This window comes from Notechis scutatus, chromosome 3, assembly GCF_049901735.1.
Source record: "Notechis scutatus isolate UNSWTSFEM ecotype Mainland chromosome 3, rNotScu1.2, whole genome shotgun sequence".
Lineage (NCBI taxonomy): Eukaryota > Metazoa > Chordata > Lepidosauria > Squamata > Elapidae > Notechis > Notechis scutatus.
The window spans coordinates 25,127,972-25,148,015 of NC_142011.1; the positions used below are offsets into that span (position 1 = coordinate 25,127,972).

Here is a 20,044-nt window from a genome sequence, read left to right on the forward strand (position 1 = left end):
TAGGTGGCTGTAGTTTCTTTTCAAACCTGCAGTAAAACACATTCAGGTCATCTGCTAGTCGTTGTTTTCCTTCTGCCTGGGAAGGAGGTTTGCTGAAGCCAGTAATGTTTTTAAGAGTTTTCCACATGTTTGCTGGTTCATTTGTTAAGAATTGATTCTTTAACGTTTCAGAGTAGCTTCTTTTTGCTGCTCTGATCTCTCTTGTTAATATGTTTCTGGCCTGGTAGTATAGCATTCTGTCACCTTTTCTGTAGGCTTCCTCTTTGGAACGACGTAGCTGCTTAAGTTTAGCTGTGAACCAAGATTTATTGTTACTATATATTTGCAGGTTCCTTGTTGGTACACATAAGTCTTTGCAGAAGCTAACATATGATGTTACAGTATTTGTGAGCTTATCTAGGTCTGCAGAGGCATCTTCAAAAACATTCCAATCAGTGCAATCAAGGTAGGCCTGGAGTTTCAGCTTTGCCTCATCTGACCAAGTCTTCACTGATTTAGTTGTTAGTTTAATGGTTTTAAGTCTTTGTCTGTAGGCAGGTACAAGGTGAATCATGCAGTGGTCAGAGTGTCCCACAGCTGCTCATGGTAAAGACCTATAAGCATCTTTTACTGTTGTGTAGCAGTGGTCTAAAGCAGTGGTCCCCAACCTTTTTTGTACCAGGGACCAGTTTCACGCAGAAACACTTTTTCAAGGACGGGGAGTCCGAGTTTGGTGGTTTGCTTGCAGACGTTTCATTACCTGACTAGGTAACATCTGATGTTGTTACCTAGTCGGGTAATAAAACGTCTGCCAGCAAACCACCAAGTTCAGGGAGCGCCAATGCCTCCTCATTGCAACCCTGAGCGACAGATATTCTCTTCTATTGGGACATTTAAAACGGAGGGTTTCAGCTGCAGATTCAGGAACTGCACCGGGCTGAGGAGCACCTTCAAAACTGAGCGCTGGGCGGTGGCGGCCCACGGCTGTCTCCGCGGCTCAGGACAAGTCCCTGCAGGACGGCTGAGAAGCCCCACCTCTCGGCCCTGCCTTCCTCAGCCCCATCCCTCAGGTGTCTCCCTCCCTCCCTCAGCCTCATCCTTCAGGTGTCTGCCTCGTTCCTCTCTCAGTCGCTCTCTCGCTCCTCCACCAGCCCAGGAAGAAACTGCTTCAAAGAAGCCAGCAGGGTGGCTTTTCCTGTCGGCGCAGCTCTTCCGAGCGCCCGTTCACCCCCACCCGCCGCCCGCAGTTCAATCCAGTGCTCCGTTGCTGCCTGCCTGCCTTCGTTTCTGGTGGTTTCGGAGCAGCTTCGGCTGAGTAAAAGAGGCGAATAGTTATTATTCTCAGCCGAAGCTGCTCCGAAAAAAACAGAAACAAAGGCAGGCAGGCAGAACGGAGCACTGGATTGAACCTGGATTGATTGGCGGTGGGGTGGGGGTGAACGGGCGCTTCGGGGGAGCTGTGCCGACAGGAAAAGTCACCCTGCCGGCTTCTTTGAAGCAGTTTCTTCCTGGGCTGGTGGAGGAGCGAGAGAGAGACTGAGAGAGGAACGAGGCGGGAGGAAACCGAAGCCACTGAGCCAGAGAGTAGGACAGGCTTTGGTTGCTTCCTCCCTCCCCTTCTTTCATTTGTGTCCTTGATCCCTGATCCCAGCAGCATTCACTGAAGGCGAAGAAAGCCGCCATTTTTATTTTATTTTTATTTTCTTTGCGGCCCAGTGCAAAGTGATCCACGGACCGGTACCGGTCCACGGCCCGGTGGTTGGGGACCCCTGGTCTAAAGTATTTTTGCCTCTGGTGGCTCTTTTGGGAGCTCTTTCCTTAAATTTGCTTGATTGAAATCTCCTAAAATGATGGGAAGGGAAGCTGGGTGTTTGGCTTCAGCCTCCATAATTTGATCAGCAAGAGTTCGTAATGCCTTGTTTACACAGGGTTGTGGAGGAACATACACAGCTATTAGGAGAAATGAGGAGAACTCACGTGGAAAGGAGAGAAAGGAGAACTCACGTGGAAATGGCTTGCAGTTGATATGTGATGACACTAAGTTTTCATCACAAAACTTATATATTAGAGTTATATCCTGAGACCAGCTGTTGTTGATATATAAACATAATCCTCCACCCTTTGTTTTACCTGATGTCTCTTCAATTCTATCTGATCTAAATGTCTCTTCAATTCTGTCTGATCTAAATCCTGGGATGTGTATAGTGAATCCCCATGAATTTGTGGATTAAGCCAGGTTTCAATAAAACAAAGAACAGCTGAATTATGAAAATCAGAATTCCATCTATTTAAGAGATGAATTTCATCCATCTTGTTAGCCAATGAGCGTAAATTAGTCAGAAAGATTGAAGGGAGAGGAGTTCCCCCCCCCCATTCCTTAGTCTGTTTAAAATTCCCGCTCGTTTACCTCATCTTCTCTTCCGGCGTGGTCGCTTCTTTGCGTTCTTTGTTGTAATCCATAGCACCGGGGAATTGGTTAGAATCTCCTCCGCATTTGCAAAGACAGGTGGGGGTTAAGGAAACATTGCCTAATTCTTAGCAGATGGTCTTGTGAGTATGCAATCCATAGTGAATTGCAGATAATAATAAGGAATAAAGAAACCATTAGAGAGCATTTCACTGAGGCAGCTGTTGTCAGCGCTATCTTGGTCATCACAGAAGGAGAGTAAGAATCAAACAAAGGAGAATGAATGTTCAGCCATGGGAGGTATCAACTCTCTTTTTTGCAACCCTGGGAGCCTGTCCCCTGCTCTAATGACATTGCCAAAGTGATAAACAAATATCTGAGATATGACTCCCATCTTACTGGAGATAAGCAAAAAATAGAATGCATTATAGTTACAGTTATGACTATAATTATATTCAGTTCTCTGTATCCTCCTGCTATGAAAACATTATAGTAAAACAAATCTATTGCTAGTTCTAAAATGTTGCCTGTCCAGGTTCCAAAGGAACCAACAATTCCTGTGATCCAGAACTCTGATGTTCTATTAATCATTGTACATTGAAGGTTGTGATTCTAACCCTATTTAATAAGGGTGCAAAGTCCATTGTATGTGGTGTGATATATGTCTGATTCATGCGATTATAAATAATTTCTGAGATAATTTTATATACACTTCCTTGTGAACCAGGCTCCTTGAGTTGATTGGAGTAGGAAAATTACAATTAGTGATGAATGTTAAGGGTATTCCAGGCTGAGGTCTTCAGATAATCTACTTTTGTTCAATAAACAGAGAAGGGGTCCAGCTCTTAAAACTTCCAAGAGTTGTTACTATTTGAATCTTCATCACCACCTGTAACAATTTAATGGCAAACTGTGCATCACATACAAAATGGAAAATGCGATGGATGAAAGTTTCCTGATATTTTCCTGTAGTAAAAATTATTTACATTAATTTTATTGAAAAAACACTCCAAAAATGAAATAAAAACAGTGAAATTTCCATAAGATTGCACATAGGTTGTTTGCATGATCTTATCAGGCAGGCTAACAAAGTGTAGGGAATTGCGATTGGTCTTGCCTTTCATCTTTCAGAGAGCCATCCTGTCAATATTGTGAAACCCTCCTGGATTCCCACATATTCCAATTAAATCCAAATGTTGGAAAGAATTCCCCCACTGTGGATTTTGTAGAGCATGAAGATGAATAAGTAGAGAGGCTACAGGATGCTGAAGTGATGTAGCAAGATAAACAACTAAGTATAAAATGCTCCAATGTGCTTTACAACCTTGCAGTAAAATGTGAGCTCAAAACCCACCACATAAACAATTTTCCAATGAAATTATAAGCAGTCTAACAAACTCTTTTGTAAAAGAAAATATTCTGGAAATTTTCAGCAATGGTATGGAGGTGTACAGTAATATAGAGAAGGAATAGACATAGTTACCAGCCTTAATCATATCCATGCCATACACAGCTTTTCCTACTAATGGGACTAGGCAGTGTGGGGACATTTTTGATACTATGCCACAAACACAACCAATGTTCAGTTTTATCCCCAAAGTTCCAGTTATTAAATGCTATTCAAGTTAGGATTTGTTATGTAGAGACTACTTGCTAGCCAGTGTATTGTTGCCTGCATTCCAGAATCTAGGAGATGGAATACATGCTGCAGAACAACTTGCACCCCTGATGCTATAAATATTAGTGACCAAGAAAAAACGGATAGAATTGTTCTGAGAATACAGTAGATGATGAGGCCATAGTTATAGATGGTGTAATTGAATACATGTTCAACTGCTAATGTGGTTTGGTTGTAGGGTAGATATGTAATTTGTGTGAGGAATGGATCCTTGCCTAATGATTAAAAATACTCTCATTGTTGCCTTATCTCAGGAAAAGGTAACAAGAATGACTGTAACAATTACAGAGGGAATTTGTTTAGTGTTCTTGAGAACTTATTAGGCAGAATTTTGTCTGAAACAATGCAAGAGGTGATAATGAGATAGATTTATGAAGTGCAGTGCAGGAGGAAGCATACCAACCAGATTTTTACTATTCATCAAGTCACTGAGAAATTATGAACAGGAATATCTAAGTATATGCTTTTCTTAAGAAAAACTGCAGAGTGGTAAGACTCCAGATATTACTTTCTTCTGTGATCTGCCTATCTCTGTAACTACCATGCCAAACTGCTTCTACTATTTTTCTAATAAATGTAGAACGCATGTTAGTAAGCATGAATCTTGGTTTTCCTGAATTCTTCCAATGATGAAGAGATACTATAAGAGTTGCGTTCTAATGATGAAGGGATACTATGACTATAAGAGACTATGACCTGCTTTACAAGCCCTCCTAGCACTCCTGATCAGAAGCAGCAAAGGGCAAATCAGTGATCATCATTTACTGTCATGCCAAGCTGGCATCCCAGAATGGGAAATTAGATGTGGGTTTACAACAATGCACATTACTGACTTTCTCGTTTCTGTGTCACCCAATCCTTCCTTTGTGTGCCACCCCAGCTTTCTGACTTCTCCCCTACTGTTTCTCCCTTTCTTTCCCATTTGCACCTTATACAAAATGCTTTCCTACTGGGATTGTGCTTTTCCCCCTATACAAACCCAGAGCAATTGAAGGAAATGATAACCCAGTCACGTACATTATGTATACCTCCCACCTGTCCAATAAAGATTTTCCCCAACAGACTGCCTTATAAACACCTAGCTTTGTTTAGAGAGTAAATTGATTTTCTCCCTGTCCAAGATTAAAGAGGAAAACTGCTTTCCCCACAAAACAAGAAAGGAAAAAGAAGGTTGTTATCAAAAATAAGTGGTGTTACTCTGTAATTGCCAACTATTATATCCAGGTATGGAGAGTGTTACACTGCCACCTCTTATAAAATAGCTCTTACTTTTACATGAAGTTTTATTAATTCCTCTAATTCAGAATGATTGTAAAGATTCATATATACCTGCACAGAAGCATAATCAAAGAAATATAGAATGCAGTTACCAGTTGTATTCTTCAAACGTCTTTCTGATTATGAATGCATTGTACAGTAGATATATTCCTTGTAGGAGGTCCTCAAATCTTTCTCAAAAGAAATAGTTTTATTGTTATGTTTCCTGATCAGCCAAAAGGAAAACATTTAGGATTTAGAAAGTTTAAAATAAAACACCAAATTCAATGTTTTATATGCCATTTTTCTACAATGAGTCCAAAGGATCTATAAACAAAACTATAATTGATAGTGGCTCTCTCTCTCTACATGTTTTTTTCAGTTAGGGGTTAGTGAAGCTATGTTGATGGTCCTGTCTTAAAAGGTATGCAATTAGGCTGGGCATTAAATGCAACATCTACAGGTAGAAATGATATCAATGTAAATCACCATACCCATAGGCTTCTCTGGGTTGTGGAGCCTCTAGAATTAGGTTTCTGGATTTCAGAGAAGCCGTGTCACATAAATTTGAGATTGGCAAATGTTGATATCTAATTTGTGGAAATAGATTAGAGTTAATTGCTTGATAAGGTTTAATCTGTCCAACTACAGTATCTGTTAATCAAACCAATGAGTAATGCATTACTGCTATGAGTAATGCAGAAAGGAGACAAGAGTAAAAAATATGTCAATGTGTATTGTGTGTGTGTGTGTGTGTGTGTGTGTAATTATATATACAACATACACACATCAGATCAGTAAACTTTTATATAGTTAAAGTTACCATAATAATTCAACTCCAAAAACAATCAGAAGGGGTAGAAGATATATAAAAACAAGATATGAAAGACCAAAATAATCATGCCCCCTTTTTATCTAGGTAAATGCATATCTTACAAAAAATATTTGCCTCTTGCAGTGGTTGTTGATATGTTTCTAGCAGCACAAGCAAGACAGAGAAATCAAAAGACACAATTTAGTAGAAGAATTAAAACATTACAACATTCTTTTGTTGACTATATCACACATGCCTGATGTAGACATCATCATCATTATTATTATTATTATTATTATTATTATTATTATTATTATTATTATTATTATTATTATTATTATTATTATTATACTACACAAAAATGACAGTATACACAGCAAACAAGGTAACTATGCTGGGTTTCGCATCACAAATCACTGGTTGAACACTTCCCAAGTGTTTAGGACTGCGTGATGTATCGGCAGATTATGCGAGCAGATCCCAGTAAGGTGGCCTTCTGCAGCTGATCAATGGTGATCTTGTCAGCACCAATTGTTTTTAAGTGCTTGCCTAGGTCTTTAGGCACAGCACCCAGTGTGCCGAGTACCACTGGAACCACCTACACTGGTTTATGCCAGAGTCTCTGCAGTTCGATTCTCAAGTCTTGATATCTGGTGACTTTTTCAAGTTGTTTCTCGTCGATTATGCTGTCACCAGTATGGCAATGTCGATGATCCACACTTATTATTATTATTATTATTATTATTGAAATTTCTATATAGAAGGAATGTGATGCTGTTATAATTGTATTATATAAAAATATACTAAGAAAAATTGGTAGAGACTAATTTTATTCATGGAAAAAAAATCCTATTTTTATTTAGTAGAACTTATGCATGAGAGTGAAATCAGTGGCATTTTTATCCAGTAGAGGGAGGCCTCCCACTTTTTCTTAATATCTTGATTGGATCTTAATTTTCCACTCTCATAACTCACCCGTGCATTACTAATGGCTTAGGTAAACTTGTAGAAAGTAAATCATGTTCTTTTAATTTATTTTTTATTGTTTTTATGTTTGATGATGTATGCCGCCTAGAGTCATTTGTTGAGATGAATTGCTACAGAAATCAAATCAAATCAAAGTTCTGTTTGGGTAAAAACACAGAGAAGGGTTCCAGTAATTTTAGCCCTGTTAATTAACTATCTTTTCTTCTACTAGTAAAAGCATCATTTTATAAAGGTCTATTGTGTACTTTTCTTTGAAATATATAAGGAAAATTACAGCTTCATACAACTAACAAAAAAACAAAATCCAATGAACTAACTTCCTGTGTGCAGTATAGTAATCTTTGAGGTACACAAGTAAGATTTCTTCTTTAAAACCAAGGACTGAGTCAGAGGACTAAAATATTTATTAACTGTGTGAACCATCACTATCTTTGATTTATATTTTTAGCCCAACAGTTAAAAATATATGAAATATTTGCATTAAATATTTCACATTGTTTATTGTTCTCTGTGGAATCTTCCATTTTTAAGATGAGAATATAATTAAGCTTTTTAAATTCTTAGTATGGGGGTAGGAAGTTGACATATAGTAGTTGCTTAGACAAGTTTCAGCTCAATCCATCCTTCAGAGCCTAATCTTCATATGTGGAGACTCAGTCTCCCTCCATTTCTCAAACCAGTTGTTCAATCTCTTTCCTTCAATCCTCTACACTCTTTATTCTGCATTATAAAGCAAAACAATGGCTTCTTATTCCAACAATGAGAAATTTGCTTATATTTCAAGGATATACCAGAATGACTATATTAATGTTCATGAAGGTTAGTGAAGACAAATATTTTCTCATTTTTCCTAAAGCCAGACAAAGCCTGCTTGGAATACTGTGCAAACAGACTTTAGAATATTTCCTTCCATTTTAGAAACTGATTTCTTATTCCTGCTTCTGGATGCTGCTTTGAGGCTCACTGTGAGGGGAAAGTCTGAAGACGTGAATGACGAGATGGAAGAAAACAATCTCTCTCTCATTAAAGGACAGAGCTTAATTAACAATATATCATCCAAAAGACACATCAAAGAGGGCAGAAGATTGTTCTGCAGCTCAGTAACTGGTATAATGAAAAAATGAAGCAGTTCTTAGCAATGACTGATGATAGCATAAGGCTATATCAGAAAGCTGTGCTACCTGTGCTAGTGACTCCAAGCCTTTCATATAATGCATGAAGATTTGCATGTTGTTTCTAGTACTGCCAAAATTCATCCTTTATTCTGATATCCATGTTTTGGACTCAGACCTCCTTCCAATTTTTCATTTCCACATTTAAATAGACATCTCGGTCTCAGGGGGCGGGGGGGGAATTAGTATGGAATATGCTTAACAGGAGTGAGAAATTTCTTGCCCAGAATATCCTATCTATGCTAAAGGACAAATGATCAAAAATAGGTGGTACTCTTTTTATTTCAAGAAAAGATCTACCCTTCCTTTTAGTGAAGAAGAATTGGACCGAATGGCTTGAGTAGTTTCTCAATCTGCTGGCCAGCAAATGTACAGATAGTCGTGGACTTAGAACCATTTGATTAGTGACAGTTTGAAGTTACAACACCACTGAAAAAAGTGACTTATGACTGCTTTTCACATGGCCATTTCAGCATCCCCATGGTCACATGATCAAAATTCAGATGCTTGGCAGTGCAGTGTCCTGAGGTCACCACTTTTTGCAAACTTCTGACAAGCAAAGTCCATGTGGAAGACAAATTCACTTAATAAATGTGTTACTAACTGAACAACTGCAGTGAATTACTCAACAACTGTGGCAAGAAAGGTTGTAAAATGAGGCACAATTCACTTAACATTTATCTCGCTTAACAACAGAAATTTTGATTCAGTTGTGGTCATAAGTCTGTAGATGGGTATCTCTCCTTTCCTTGAACAATTCTTGAATTTTAGACCAGTGTTTCTCAATCCAATGATGGCTGGGGAATTTTGGAAGCTGAACTCCACATATCTTATACTTGCTATCTGCTTTGGACTACACTTGGAACCATTAGGCAAAGGGAGATGGTTCTAATAGGGGATTGTCCTCTACTAAGCCTTAAAATATAGATCTGTCATTTTACAGTGATTTAAAAAGGCGACTGTAATTTTCAATGAGAATCCAAGAAAACCTGTGGCAGACATTGCTGTCATTTCATGTAAGATTAACTGCTTGAAGCATTATTTGAATCCTCTTTTGAAAATTGCCAATTTCAGTTTAGAAACTCTGTCTCCCCATTTTCTGATCCCCTTTTTTGAGCAATCAATGTCATCGTTACTTAGATATTCTTTCATCTATGAAGTTTGGGACATTTTTTAAAAGACAGGAAAATAAACAAGCAAGGTAATGACCACTGTGGTTTGATCAAATCTTCTCCCATTGTTAAAAGAGGAAGAGCTTTGACTGCAACATGACATTTTTGATGATGTTCTGCCAACACTCCTGGATGAGATGGTACCAGACAAAACTGTATATTTCAGCTATTGGCAGCCTGCTATCCTGCATATATATTTGGCTGCAATTCCCAGACCTCAAAGCTGAGCAACAGAATCTCTGAGATTAATTGTTCCAATATATGTATCTGGCAGACATTAGTTGGTGTATCCCATAGGAAATTCTCCCTTTTTGAAACTGCTTTCATTCTTATTAGAAAGTATTGTGTACCTTCCTCTCAAAAGCTGAACTGGCTTTATTTTGTTTTACTTCTGAATATACTGAAAGTTCAGAGAATCAGTTCAAACATCTCACTCTAAAAGTATGATATGATGCTTCTTCCTCTTGCAGTTTTCATTTGATTGCTGTGTCATTTCCCTAACCCTATTCAACTTCTTAGCATTGTCAAAGAAATGAGAAGCAATGTTGTCAATTATCAATAAGCAAAAAATGAAACCCATTCCTGCAATCAGTTCAGTAGAGAAAGAGGAATCAATATACCACTAAAATTCTTGTTTCTTAACCTGTAACTGGGCAAAAAGGGATGTCAAAAGGCAGCAATTTTTGAACCAAGGTATCTCAAATGAGCTAAGGTACAGAAAATGTCCAAAATCTGACACTCATGATGCCCATGGAATTAAAATTTGGCAAATTTTATAAAACAGTTTATAACGTAATAAAAAATGTCACAAAACATTTCCTGTACTGATGTTTGACTATGCTATTTAATTCAACATAAGCTTTTTTTTCAAGGCAAATAAATTTCTGAAAGTATCCCAACAATGCATCCAGTGAAGTCAATCCATTAGAAGTTCAGTCATTGTTGAAAGCATTGAGAAATCTGATCAGGAAATATTTCTGAAAGGACGACCCAATATGTCATAGGTTGTCTAATACTTTCCAAATGCTCAAAAAGAAAATTACTCAATATCTGGAGGAGGATGAAATTTTCAAGAAGCTATTTCAGAGTGTCACCATTGGAATACTTTCAATCTTTACAAACAAATAAAGGGTTTCAAAATCGATTCCTGGTTGATGATTACAACACAATACCCAACTTTTCTTTCTCCATACAGGGCAGTCTGTTATTCTTTGTCATCTTGTATGGTTGAAGGCAAAGCTACATTTGATATTATTCATGATTTTTTTTAGAAAATACATTTGATGTGCTTTTGGAGGGGTGAGGGTGGTGGGGATAACAGAGGTGTAAAAAAATTAGGATATCAGACAGAATCTTTTCCCTTTTTACATATATGTGTGCTTTTTTAAAAAGAAAGGGGAAATATTAGGTTACATAGTGGTGGCTACCATGGAGTGGTACAATGGCCTAGAGGTGGAGTTCTCACCTCACAATCAGGAGGCTGTGAGTTTGATCCTAGGTAGAGGCAGATATTTCTCTCTCTAGGCACACTAAGAATATACCTGCTGAACTACTTTGGTGATGGGAAGGGCATCCGGCCATCAAACACTCTGCGAGCTCCATTTAGTTGCCCAGACTCCACCCCGCAAGGGATTATGGGATCGTTAAAAGAAGATGAGATGATAGTGGCGGCAACCCTCTTTTAACAACCCCCCCTCCCTACAGACACCCCTGAAGGACAAGCAGCAGTGAAAGCTGAGTAGAATTGACTCTCTAATATTGTTGCATGACCTACCTGAGTTGGATGCTGAAACATTACCTCTCCTTGACAGCAAGGTCAGAAAAAGAAGGGGGAAACATGAAGTATTAAAGTAGGTGGCAAAAGTGGAAGTGGATTTGCTGTTCTCTCTATACAAAGAGGAAGAGTGAATAAGGCTGGATGAAGAAAAAACTTACCATTGCAGCAAATGGTTGGGAAAAAAATTGGATTGCAAGAAGAGTAAAACTGGATACTTGATGTCTTAAAAAGCAGAATTGTTAATTGTAAGCATTAATAAGGAAATTAAAGCTTAGGTAATATTGTTACAAAATGCAGCAGCAGGGATCATTGGAAATACTATCCAGCTTAGAAAAATCATAGGTAGTTGAAAAAGTGACCTGCAGAAGCCAAGGGGGCTAAATTCTATTATTGATGACATAAGTATGACATTACAAAAAGTCAGTGAAGCAAATACTGACACGTAAAAAATGATGTCCATTGGGTTATTGATGTATTTATTACAATTATATCCCACTGCAATCATAGATAGATTCTTAGCTGCTCGTGATATAAGAAAAAGTCAACAATAAGAAGAAATTAAAAATAACCCAGAGACAACAGAGGAACAAAGAGGAGCCACAATGTATGAAGAGCCGGAAATAACTGAATGATTGAACAACATGTATATCTTACTTTTGTATCTACAGTGGGAGAGATAGAATAATTAAAAGCAATTATTATAATGATTTTTTTAAAAAGGTATCCAAAATGTTACATATGAAGTGATAAAGAATATTCCCTTCCAATTTTCATTTAAAACATCATTCGTCTAATATCTGTTCTTTGCAACATTATATTTTGCTCAACAAGCACCCTTCTGGCAAGCAAGAAAGTCAGTTTTTTTAATGTTCCCCTGCCATTTAAAACAAATATTGTTTTCAAAGTTAAATCTGCTATTCTCTATCTGGCAGTAAGAACAGTTGAATTACCTGAATATTTTAAGTGTGCGTAGATATGTATTGACAGTATTCTACTATGCATAAAGGTCTAACTTTTGCTAGTCCTATTCTTCAAATAACATTTGAGCATTCAAATGGAAGTACAACAAATTGTTGTCCTCTCTGGTAGGCAATTATATTTGTTAGAAAGTGGAAGAAGGAATAAGGGGATCTCCTATTCTGGACCCAGTCCTCATTGATCAAGAGGAATTGATTGAAGAAGTGAAGATGAGCAGAATCTTGGGGGAAATTGACTACATTATCATTGAATTGTTGATGTTAATGAAAAAGGGGGAAAGAGAGAAAATCAGAAATGTACTGAACTTCAAAAGAGTGGGTTTTGTGAGCTGAAGTAGAAGATAATTCAGATCCAACAGCTCACTATTCTGAAATAGAAAAGTTGGCAAATTTTGCAAATAGGAAATACCAAAGACTTACTCACAAACAATTCCTAGGAGGGGGAAGAATGGGAAACATCTGAAGTATGGATACATAGAGACCACTTTAAAATCCTGAAAGGGGACCATATAGGAAATGGAAAGAAAGGTATATAATCAAAGATGAATAAGAATCAATTTCCAGAATTTTTAGGAGTGTTTGTGAGGAAAACTAGAGCTCAGAATAAGATAAGGCTTGCAAAAAAAAAATGTCCCAAACAATAAAAAAAAAACTTTTTCAGATTAATTTAAGTGAATTCAAATCTCCAGGGCCAGATAAATGCTATCCTAGGGCATTGAGTAAACTAGAAGAGTTGATTGCAAACCACTAACTATAATATTTGAGAATTCCAGGAAAATTGGCAAAGTCCAAACAAAATGGAAAAGTGCAAATATTTTTTCTCTCTTGGAAAAACAGAAAAAAGGGCTAGGAAATTACACAATTGTTAGCTTTGTTAGGCAAGTTCCTCAAACGGTTTATTAAAGAGTATATTTGTATTTGTATAGGAATTCAACAATTGACAAGATCTAGAATGGGTCTAGCAGAAAGAAGGCATGATAGATTAACTTTATCTTTAGAAAAAAATGGAATTACCGGTACTTGTGTAACATACGAAGAATGCCATGGAAATAGAGTTCTGTTTTTAAATGATATCCTCCTTAAGAAAATGATTCAAAATTATTGTCCCTTCCCCTAACCTAACATTGCCTTCCTCTGCTAGATGCCCCCAAAATGTTGGAATTCCAGGATTTTCAAGTATTAACCTCATCCAAGGTCATTTGGAGGGTCATTCTAAATGAAATTCTGGGACCTTTTCTCGAAATGAAAAGATGGGAGGATCCAATATATCCTCAGCGATACAGGTTTTCCTGACATTTATTTCCTACTAACAATGGTTGGAAATGAAAAGAACACAGGTGTCAACTTTTACTGTTGGCAAATGCAGTTTTTTATACTCCTTTCCATTGTCTCATAAAAAGGGTTTTTTATTATAGTATTGTACGGAAGTTTGTATACTTCTAAAATTATTTCTTTATGGATTTTACAGGTTGTTTCATTCTATATAATGTCAAGGAGGAAACTAGCAAGGCAGGAAGACAGATACCCAGAACAGACAGGATCATTTTGTAAACAATTTGCAAACTGTGATTATCAGTCTATTCTACACCTCATTCTTGGCTTCCCACAAAATCAGCCTAGTGAGTGATTTATTGCGATCTTGTTGAAAATTTTGACAGCAATTACAGAAATAAACACATATTTTAATGGTTATTCAAACCTTTCCAGACTTGAATTCAGACCTGGTTTGCTAACATAAGTTTCTACTGCAATTATTTTAAAAATATACAGTGCAATATTTGAAAATATGCGTATCAATACTTCATTAGTATTCTGAGAACAATGGAGCATTATGTCTGGGAAGTAAAATATTATTCAGAGTAACCGGATCCCCCCACCTTTAAAAATATGAATTTCATGGTAGTAAAAATTCCTAGTCATTGCTATCTCTACAAAATCTTGTAGATGAATCAGTGATGGTATCCCACTGTATGTGTTTAATTCAAAATGATGCCCTCAGTTTGTTCAAAAAATACTGGCAGTGCATCAGACAGACAAATCAAGTGCAAAATCTCTCTATCTATCTCTCTCTCTCTCTCTCTCTCTGAATATATTTGGCAGAAAAAAAATCACTTTGGGAGTTAAAAAGAAAACACATTAAGCATTACATTTGATTAACACAGTGAAAACAATTTCCAGCTAAATACACAAAGAGCAATCAAGATGCTGTTCTTAATTTAAGTTCAGCTTCTTTTCTTAAGCGGTTTAAGGCAGATGGAAGGAGCTAAACAGTACTGATACCTATTCAGGATATTCAGATAGTTTTCTTGAAAATCTGGAGCAAGATAATCTATTATTATCAAAGCACTAGTTCAATGCAGAGACTAGGCCATTTCATTTCTGTCATGGAGATTTCCATTTTCACTGTGAATTCTAAAAAAAGTCATTGCTAAAATAAAGTAAGCCGAAGTCTTGGAATCTGCATATCAAACTTCCAGCATTGAGGAATTAATACCACACAGACCAAAATTCTCTATTTGAATCATGGCTTCATAAGGGCAGTCTATAGTCTTAGGCTAGTCAGGTCTCATTATTTGGAATGCCCTACAGGTAGAACACCTTTAGATTTCATTCAAGGAGATTCCGAAAATAAAAAGGAGAATTGATTAAGATTTTGTTCTTGCTTTTATCTAGGGGTGGGATTCTACCAGTTTGCACCTATTCGCTAGAACCGGTTGTTAACATTCTAAGCAGTTCAGAGAACCGGTTATTAGAAGAAATCACTGGCCTAATCCTGTAAGGAAGGCAGAAAGGAAACATTCTGGTGTTGCTTACAGAAACTGCCTCTCCGTTAACCCTTATTGCATTCTTGGCAGGACTAGACTTCCTGTCTCAGGAGTTTTTTTCCTCTCCTTTGCTGGTACTTTGCTTGTGTGGAGTGACCATTCAAAGTTACAATGGCACTGAAAAAAGTGACTTATGACCATTTTTCACACTGTTGCAGCATCCCCACAGTCATGAGAGGCCAGGCGAGGAGATGCGTGCCTCGATGTGAGTGATATTGAGTTGGCCATACCCAGCCAATAACATGACCACCAAGCCACGTCCCCTCAGTCACATGACCACCAAGCCACGCCCACCACCTAAGCCATGCCCACAGAACCAGTTGTTAAAAATGTTTAATCCCACCCCTGCTTTTATCTGCCAAAATGTACGAAGCAGAAATATCATAGTTTATATAATATACTACTCAGGATTCTTTCCAGCTGAAGTGTGAGCCCGTATTTTATGCATTTATTTATTATAAATACTTCTGAATGGCTTCAGTGAAATGAGCGGGTTGCAACATAATTTGCAATATGTTTAATATATCCCAGTAGTTGAAAATGTATCAAAACTATTAAACATATCAGTTATAATTTATTAATATAGAATTAACTTTATTATAATGTAGCCTTTACATTCTGTCTGAGGATTGCAAGATTGATGTCTAATTATATAATATTATCAGTAGAGGGGGTCAGACTAAACTTCTGACTTCTGAGGTTGAAGTTCTGGAAAATAGCAACAATTGGGATGAAGGAGCTAAGGAGTGGAATAACAACCTTAAGCCTCTTGAAGGTTTAGGGCATCTGGGTGGTTTTTTAAAATCCCCCCACTCATCATCCCAAGACAAAGGTTCAAAAATTGTTGGCCTTGCTGATTCCAGTGGACTGGTTGCCTATTCTTTCACTCAGCTGTATGACTGAAGCACCACTAGTCATTTGTAAATGTCAAATATGCGACACAAGTAGGGCTGGGCAAGATGTGGTTGAAATGAAATCTAAGACAACTGGAATAGCTTAGACTTCATTTGAACTCAATTTGACATTTTAAAGTTTCCATGAACAAGGGATCAAAAGTACTGGATGGTAAGACCTGTTACAACCTGGATCTGAGCCAATTCTGGATTAGAGAGGGTTGCTTGGAAGAGTTGCATAAAACAAACTTATTGGCCTCTCTAATCAACTGAAACATGGAGTTGGCGGGAACCTTTATTTCACTGAAAGGTCTGATAGACAATAAATCATAGTGAAAACCTACTTTGAAGTCTGAGAGGTGATGATAAAACACTGTAATTCCACTTTATTAGGATGGCCAATTAAAACCATGAAACGTAGCTTGGTTTATAGCAAACCCAATTTGATAAAGAAAAAGTATAGAATTTCTTAGATACATTTTGAAACTATAAAACTATATAAGTAGAAATAATAAAAAATTCTATTATCAGGACTTACATTTACATTTATTTAATTTGTCAATCGCTTACAAGGTACAGGTATAAGAATAAATATAGTTTTGAATACATGAGATTCTTATAAGAAAAATAAAAAACAAAAGGACAGGGACGGTAGGAACGATTGGTGCACTTAGGAAGGGGGCGAGGTCAATAGTAGACAGCCTAAGGTTAAAGTTTTTGGGGTTTGGGGAAGAAACCACAGAGTCAGCGAGAGTATTCCGAACATTGACCACTCTGTTCCTGAAGTCGTATTTTCTGCACTCAAGTTTGGTGCAGTTAACCTTGAGTTTGTATCTATTGTGTACTCTTGTATTGTTATGATTGAAGCTGAAGTATTCATTTGCAGGTAGGACATTGCAATATATGATATTATATATACTATATTTAGATCGGACCGAAGGCGGTGTAGTTCTAGATTATCTAGGTCTAGAATTTCGAGTCTGATGACATAAGGTATTCTGCAATGAGTAGAGGAGCGGAGAACTCTTCTTGTGAAATATTTCTGGACTTTTTCAATTGTGTTAATATCAGATACATGATATGGGTTCCAGACTGATGAGCTGTATTCAAGTATAGGTCTAGCAAATGTTTTGTATGCTCTAGTTAGTAGTGTGCTATTACCAGGGAAGAAGCTACGTAGGATTAGATTAACACCCCTTAATGCCTTTTTGGCTATGTAGTTACAGTGGGCTCTAGCACTTAGATCATTTGAGATGAGTACTCCAAGGTCCTTGACAAAGTTTGGATCCTCAACAAGATCTTGACTATTTAGCTTGTATTTTATTTTCTTATTTTTTTTCTGCCAATATGTAAGACAGAGCATTTATTTGTTGAGATTTGAAGTTGCCATTTGATTGACCATTCTGTTACATAGTCAAGGTTTACATTTAATCTGCACAATTGAGTTATTAGTACTGTTTAAATATACCTCTTTTATATTATGATATTCAGAGAGAAGCAAGTCTGATTTGATCTGATTTCACTTTAAGCAATGGCTTTAACTTTCACTAGCTGTAGTATATCTCAATAAAAATATATCAGTTTATATTTTGTTTTATTGGTGTATTGGTTTCAGGCTCATTGAAGGGCAGGGAGCTACTTCCTGCCTAAAAAGTGGTAGTGGTGTGTCTCTTCTTCAATAGGCCCTCCTTGGCTTGAACAATTTTCAATAGCTATTGACCAGTCTACAGTTTTCTGTTTCTGGGAAAGGTTGTTGAGAAGTCCACAATACATGAGAATCCTGAAGGATTATCTAGCCCCATTTCAGTTAGGTTGCAGGCCACGATATAGCACTGAGGCAGTTTTGGTTGTCATGTCCTTGGTTGTAGATGACCTTTATCAGAACTGGGACAGAGGTGGTAATCTATCCTTGTCGTCCTTGATCTCTCAGTACCTTTTGATATCATTGTCCATAGCTTCTGAACCAGCTCTATAGGATGGAGTTTAGAGGCACTGTTCTATAGTGGTTCTCTTCCTTTCCAATCAAGGTTGGGGGGATATGTCATTGCACAGACTCTCCTTTCTGGGTTGCTTTAGGGTACCACTCTCTCTCTCCCCTCCTTTTCAGCATCTACATCAAACCACTGGGTGAGGATATCTGCCAGTTTGGTGTTCAGTATCATCAGTAAGCTAATGATATCCAAGTATATATTTTTATTCTGAGCCAGACAAGAGAGCCCATTGAAGTTCTGTCCCAATGCCTGGGAGTTGTGTAAGTTTGGATGGGAGTAAACATCTCTTACTCAAACCAAAACCAAATGATTGTAAGTATTTAGGCTATCTAGATTCAGGGACGTTCCATTTCTGAATTTGCATTTCTCCTTTTAAGAGTGGTGTGCAATCTGGTTTTTTTCCCCCAGGGCTCACAACTCCTATTCAATGCTCAGGTGAAAGTTGTGATCAGAAAGGCCTTTGTACTGCTTCTTCTGATGTGCCAATTGTTCTTTTTCCCTGACTGGGAGGAAATTACTGTAGTCTTGTGTTCACCACCTTTTACCTCATATGAAGTAGTGATGAAGATTGCACCCAAGTATGTTTTAGAGTAGATAAAGAAGCATTTTATCTACTCTAAAACATATTTGTGTGCAATCTTCATCACTGCTTCATATATGTGGAAGTAGTGAACACAAGACCACAGAAATAATGTCCAATCTAACATCCTTTTTATCATTAAGCAGTTCCAGAAAGTGCTTATTCTCTTTGCCAATGAGTCCTGACCAATCACACGAGGGAGGGATGTATGCATCTATTTCTAACCAAACTGATACCAAAGTGGATGTGTTGTGAATCATGATTCAAATTCTAATTGCATCATTTTATTTTATACTTATATTACATCATCACACAGAAATATATGAATGTCTGGAATTAATGTCACTAAGCAAATTTGATTGTTGCCCTCCCGCAAATGCCTATGAGATGTTGATGTTAGTCATCAGACAATGTTAATGGGTCTCACTACCTTCTCCACTGATCACTGCCTTCTTTCCTTGCTCATGATATTATTCAGTAATGTTTTGTGCAGATTTGTTTGTGACACTGCTAATCTGTTCCTGTTTGAATTCCCATCCAAAGGCCGCTGTTGATATTTGTTAAAAATTGAGGTTACAGAGCCACATACAAGCCTGGAGTAATCTCTGTAGAAATTACTCCAATTCTCCTTAAGATCTTCCATAAAGTAGCAAACAGTGTTGGGAAGGCACAATTTCTTGAGTTTTATCCCTGATTTTAGTGCCAACCCAATTTATTCAACAACTTGTTTTGGTTCCCCCCCCCCCTATTTATACAGTTACCCTGCCTATAATACAAAAAAAACCCTCTGATCGAACCCCAAGCCTTTTCCTTTTATTGTAAAGAGAAATGATTAATAATTCATTAAGAGGAAAGGAAAGAAGCAGTTTTCTCAAAAAAATAATCACCTACCATCACTCAACTAGTTATCCATTAATGGGTTTTCTAGTAAACATATTAAGATATTGAAATATCTGAGCATTTCATTTCAGTGACTGACAATGTGAAAAGAAACACTAAGAATAATTTCTCTCAGAGCCCACAGATTTGCAAATTCCATTTTGAAATTTTAATGGTAGCAATTATACACTGGCTGCAACGAATATCTTTAGATGGAATGTAATTAGCCATCTGCTAAACACAATGCAGATTCATAATCCCTATGAATCAATCTTTTTAGCAGTAATACACTCTACATTTTAAAGAATTTTGTTGTGAGTATCTCCAATACTTTATTGTACTTGGAAACTGGAATAAGTTCTATCGAGTCTTGTAACTCAGCTACCTCAATTTTGGACAAATTAGTCTTCCTAGCTTTCCTGACCTTGCAGCATAATTACATATTAGCATAGCATAGTTTCAAATATAAAATCAGTTCAATATTTAACCACACTGATCTTCAAGAAGGCCTCACTGGAACTGAAGCAACAGATGTTTAATAATGATCTCAAGAGCAATTTGAGCACAAATCCCTTATTGCTTGGAATAGTTTGACAGGAAAACCATTCTCCAATGCCAGTTTTTGCTAAGATTTAATGCCCATCCCATTGATCGGC

The 20,044-nt window shown here is 37.3% G+C and overlaps 1 protein-coding gene across 1 annotated transcript in view; it reads left to right on the forward strand.

Moving 5' to 3' along the window:
- Positions 1–20,044, forward strand: part of LOC113410502 (thyrotropin-releasing hormone receptor-like) — a 42,754-nt gene that overhangs the window by 16,803 nt on the left and 5,907 nt on the right. The gene's annotated exons all lie outside the window — the stretch shown is intronic.